General features: G+C 36.9%; 1 pseudogene; it reads right to left on the minus strand.

Moving 5' to 3' along the window:
- Positions 1 to 350: 350 nt before the first annotated feature.
- Positions 351 to 1,505, minus strand: LOC148199329 (uncharacterized; annotated as a pseudogene).
- Positions 1,506 to 5,814: the final 4,309 nt, after the last annotated feature.

Genomic DNA, 5,814 nt, shown 5'->3' on the forward strand with positions numbered 1-5,814 from the left:
AGAATCAAAACAAACAAACAAAAATAAAGTCAATCAACTAGGTTGCCTCCCAGGTGGCGCTTGTTTAATGTCACGAGCCTGACCCAAAATCCACCAACACCCATCAGTAGGTGCAAACCTTTCTTACCAGCACCAATAGTAAGTGTAATAACCCTAGTATCCTTTAGTAGATAATTAACCACCTAGAATCCATCAGTAGATGCTAAACCCAAAAGTCTCAACATAAATATGTCAAAAGTTTATAAAATTACATTAACCAAAAATAAAAACAAAGAAATTAATGTTTTCAAATCAATGGGATGCCTTCCAGCAAGCGCTCTGTCAACGTCACTAGCTTGACCCAATAAAGCTCAAGTTCCATCTTCCATGTTGGTGTTCATCTTCCAGTCCACCTTCTTGACTCTCCTTGACTGTGGAGATTCAATTTCTATCACTCCATTATCTTTATATTATTTCACAACCCACAACTTGTTCTTGAATCTTACATGTTTACCAAGTTTGAGTTGCGCTTGCATCAAGTCCTCATGAATCGTCTTTCCTTTGCCATCTTTTTCTTCTTCCCTAACCTGTGACAAGAAACAATTTTTACCTTTGAAGTCCGACTTTTCATCTTTAGAGCTAGTCATGGGTACATCTTGACATGTAGCTTTATGACTAGCCTCTTTCTTTTGCACATGTTGCTCCTCTTTGAAGACATCAACGATCACCCTTTCCTCTTGGTCTTGAAGCACTATCATTCCTTCATCTACATCAATGATGACCTTGGCCGTTTTCATAAACGGTCTTCCAAGAATAATTGGAATCCTTTCATCCTCCATTTCCATCATCACAAAGTCCACCAAGAATTGTAGTTTGCCTACACAAACCATAATATATTTTGCTACACCATAAGGCTTCTTTGAAGATCCATCTGCCATTAGCAAAGTCATCTTTGTAGGCTTGACTTCAAGATCACCAATTCACTCAAGTAAAGATAAAGGCATCAAATTAACACTTGACCCTAAATCAAGTAGGGCTTTCCTTATCTCTTCCTTCCCTATGACGCAAGGAATGATGAAATTTCCTGGATCTTTCACTTTTGGAGGAAGTGGCTTCTTCTTAACAGCTTTGAACTCATCAATCTCCTCATCTAAATATCTTTTCTTTGTGGAGACTTGTTTCATATTTTTCGCATAAGCTGGAAATTGTTGCAATGCTTCATTCAAAAGTAAATCAACTTCCAATTGATTGAAGATATCTTTGAAATGCCCAAATTGTTTCTCTTTCTCAATTCTCTCACAGTCTTTTGGATGAGGAAGAACTTTTTCACATTTTTCAAAATTTTTCCCTCCTCTCTTTTCTTTTTTTTCTTTTCTCTCATCCTCTCCTTTTCTCTCTACTCTCTCTTCTTCTTCTTCTTCTTCTTTTCTCTCTAATTCAACTCTTTCAACATCCACACTCACTAAAACTTTACACTCTTCCTTAGGGTTAACCTCAGTATTATCCCCAAAACTCTTATCAGGCATATCTTCCAACTTCTTAGCTATTTGGCCAACTTGCATCTCCAAGTTTCTAATGGCCGCTTCAGTGCTTTTGTGGTTGGAAATTTTCACCTGTATAAATTGTTGAAGAGTCTCTTCCAACTTTGTTGATCTTTCATTGAGTGAGGACACTTGTTGACATAATGATGGTTTCTGTTGTGGCCTGTTGAATTGTCCTGATTGCCCAACTTGTCCAGCTTGTCCTTGACCTTGACCAAGCTTGGGTGAGGTTTCCACCCTTGGCTGTAATTATCTTGGCGGTATGGAAATTGATTGGCCATGAAATTTACATCTTCTAAAGCCTCCACTAGAAAAGCACATTGACCATTGATATGGTCACCACCACATAGTTCACACATTTGTTGCTGTTGAACCTGTGCAACTCCCTTTAGCTCCTTTGGCAATTGAGCAAGTGTCTTTGTTAAATTTTCCAACTGTTGAGTTATGATCTTATTCTGAGCGAGTAAGGCATCACTTGATTGCAATTGTAAAACCCCTTTCTATTGAATTGGAGTTCCTCTTTCACTGTGCAACTCGTTATCATTAGTAGCCATATTCTCTATCAACTCGGTTGCTTCCTCTAGAGTCTTCCATTTGATATTACCTCCAGCTGAGGCATCTAACATCAACTTGGTTTCTGAACCAAGACCTCCAAGGAAAAGAAGGACTACTGCTGCTTCATCAAAGCCATGCATGGGAGTCTTTCTCAATAAGCTTTTATACCAATCCCATGCTTGACCTAATGTCTCCTCCATGCCTTGTGGGAAGTATTTGTTTAAAAACTTTGCAACGACAGCTTACCACTCAGTAAAATTACCCTCTAGAAAAGAGTTTAACCATAACTTAGCATTGCCTCCCAATGAGAAAGGAAACAAACTAAGTTTTATTGCCTCATCCAGCACCCCATTAATCTTCACAGTGTTGCAAATTTCATTGAATGTGGTGAGATGTTCATATGGACTTTCATGCGATAGCCCATTAAATTGGTTGCTCTTGACCAACTGTATCAACGCCAGCTTCACCTCCATGGTTGCGGCATTGACCCTCGGTCTTGCTATACTGTTAAAATGTTGAGGGTCAATCACAGTGGTGTAATCTGCAAGAGTGCGTCTACCATTATTTTCCTCGTCCATATCTTCAATGCTTTGATTTGACCCTTTGTTTAACCCTCGGCAAGTGTAACCGAATCGTATCAAGTAATAAAACTGGTAAGACCAAGTATCGTTCTCCCAAAGGACTCACGACCTAGACAGTTATGTGATTTGTTGATTATCTAAGACTTGTTACCAAATTCTTCTAGGTTTAAATGCAAAATACTGAAAAGTAAATATGAATGCATGTATTGATCAATGGGCAAGAAGAAACAAAACACGTGGTTTGAAATATATGAATGATTATGTTGTTGGGGTTTATCAACTTCATCCTATCCACTCTTATGTATTCAAGAATTCATCTTTCTTCATTAATGTTAATGCCACTTTCTAAATTACCTTAAACTCGATGTCTCGGCGAAGAAACCCTTATCATAATCACTAGTTTACAATGTCTTGTTTCCCTAGCAATTACTCATGCATTATAAAGCACAAAAGCTTAAAGCCAACAAACCACCATACTCCTATGTCTAGGTTTATACTACTATTGGGAGAGATTTCCCAGATGTAGATTTCCCCGTATGTGTCCATATCGACAAAATCAATAATCATGACACCGAATGACTTAAACAATACATGCTTAGAGCAAAAGAGGAAAAACCTTAACAATTAATGAAAGAAAGCATATATCTGATGAATAAATTTTCAATCCCCGAAAACGGAGTCAAAAACTTGTTAACCCTCGGCAAGTGTAAGTTATGTGATTTATTGATTAATTAAGACTTGTGAACAAATTATGTAAGTTTCAAACGCAAAAGACTGAAAAGTAAATATGTATGCATGTGATTATCAATGGGCCAGAAGAAACAAAACACGTGAATTGAAATATATGGATGAATATGTTGTTGGGGTTTATCAATTTCATCCTATCCACTCTCTTATATTTAGGAATTCATCATTCTTTTCACTAGTGTTAATGTCACTTTCTAAATTACTTTAAACCCGATGTCTCGGCGAAGAAAGCCTAATCATAATCATCTTATCCACTCTCATATACTTTAGGAATTCATCTTTCTTTTCATTAATTGCTAATGCCACTCTCTAAATCACCTTGCAAGAAGGCCTATCCTTAATTACGAGTTCATACAATTCCTAGCATTCCTAGTAATTAGTTCTGAAGTGCAGGAGCTTAAAGGCAACCAATATGCTATTGGGAGAAATTCCCCGGATCTAGATTTCCCCGTACGTTCCCATATCGACAAAATCAATAATCATGGCAATGAATGAGTTAAACAAAGCAAGCATTAAGCAAAGAGGAAAATCCCTAACTAAAGATGAAAGAAAGCATGTATCTTAATATAAGATGTTAAAACACAAATTCCATATATGAGAGTTTTCACAAGACTACATTGATTCCCCAACAACAATAGAAGGTTTAGTTCACCATATTCATGGTGAAACTAGATGAACAATAATGAAAGAATGAAAGATAGAACCCTAGAAAGATGAGGAGGTAGCCTGAGCATTCAAGATCTTCCTTCAAGGGGTGGAAAAGAGAGTGTTTGCTTCGTCTCAGCCAAAGATACAAACCCTAGGACGTCCTAAAGCTTATATACTATTCTAAAATATACAAAAAATTAGGCCCAAGCCCAAAATAGTGTCGCTCAGCGGTAAACTACCGCTCAGCGGTAAGTGCGTGAGTCGTTTCTTCCCCTCTGCGAAGCCAACGTGGGTTTCAGAGTGCCGCTCAGCGGTAAACTGCCGCTGAGCGATAAACTGCCGCTGAGCGGTAAACTGCCGCTGAGCGGTAAACTGCCGCTGAGCGGTATTTGCGACTTCTCCTTTTGCACTTTTTGATGTCTTTTCTGATTTCATCTCTATCCTTCTTCACTTCTTTCACCAAATTCACCTTAAAACACTGAAATCAAGCATAAACCTGTCCAGCTCTCTTATTTCTAAAAATATAACCAAAAGCATGATTTCAAGCTAGTTTCTAAGTGTTAAAGGTTGATTTTAGTATCAATTTTATGCATGAAAACAACAGTTTTTCAACTGTTATCACAACCCCAAACTTAGAACTTTGCTTGTCCTCAAGCAAACAAGATGTAACTCAATCTTCTACCAATCAATACAATGGTTCACTCCATTCAGAAATCCTCTTTTCAAGATAAGTAAGTACTTCAATTAAGCTCATGACAAAGACTTCAATCAAGACGTGTACATGCTTTGGTGTTTACAAAGTCACTTAATATCCAACAAATGTTATTTTTCATGAATGATCAATCAACTAAGCATGGATGTTCTTATGTATTCATGTAATCTTTCCTCACTAGATAAAGTGTTTCAGTCAAACACACAAGTGTATAAGAGGTATTCACTCATTCACTCTACTATCACAATGTCACATGAATCAACTTTGCCTTTCATTTAACCACAATCAAAAACACTTACCAGCAAGCATCATCACAAGGACTTTTCTATGGCTTATAACGTGGCTGGGCTAACAAGAAAATTGGTTTTTCTAGATCACAAAACCCTTGAGTTAAGAGAAACATATAAACATAATCATTCTTATTTATTCCCAACTTTCTTTTGCATTGAGCTTTGCTTTTTCTTTTCTTTTCTTTCTCTTTTTCTTTTTCTTTTCACATACTTAATTCTTAGCTCTTAGCTCAATGCTTTCAATTTCCCTTTCTATTTTCCAACAACCCCAAACTTGAACATTTGTCAATACCACAAAATATTTTCTACTTAACTCAAGGTAAAGCTTTTCAACAAGGGTTTTCAAATCATGTTCAAGGCTAAGGGTTCAAAGGATGGAACACATAGTGTTCTCTTTTAGTGGCTAATTTCATGAAGTTGGCTAATACAAGGGTTACCAACAAATGGCCTTGATCATATGATGCAAACAAGCAAGTAATTCAATCATAGAAAACCTGGGCAAAGTCATTCATGCTTTCAAAGTAATAGCATTCAATCACAAAAACTCTGGAGCTCAAAACCTCACATATAAGCTCATTCACATTTGACATACACATCCTGCTTAATATCATAATCACAATCACAACATCATGCATTTGTTCACACTGCTTGTGAACCACCTGTATAAGCATATAATGTGCACATTCTCAACATCAATCTATATCAAAGCATCATCAAGCATTACTTATCAAACAATCACAATCATAAGCAAACCATCATAA

Source organism: Vigna umbellata, chromosome 4 (assembly GCF_029865625.1).
Source record: "Vigna umbellata cultivar VRB3 chromosome 4, Vumbellata_1.0, whole genome shotgun sequence".
Lineage (NCBI taxonomy): Eukaryota > Viridiplantae > Streptophyta > Magnoliopsida > Fabales > Fabaceae > Vigna > Vigna umbellata.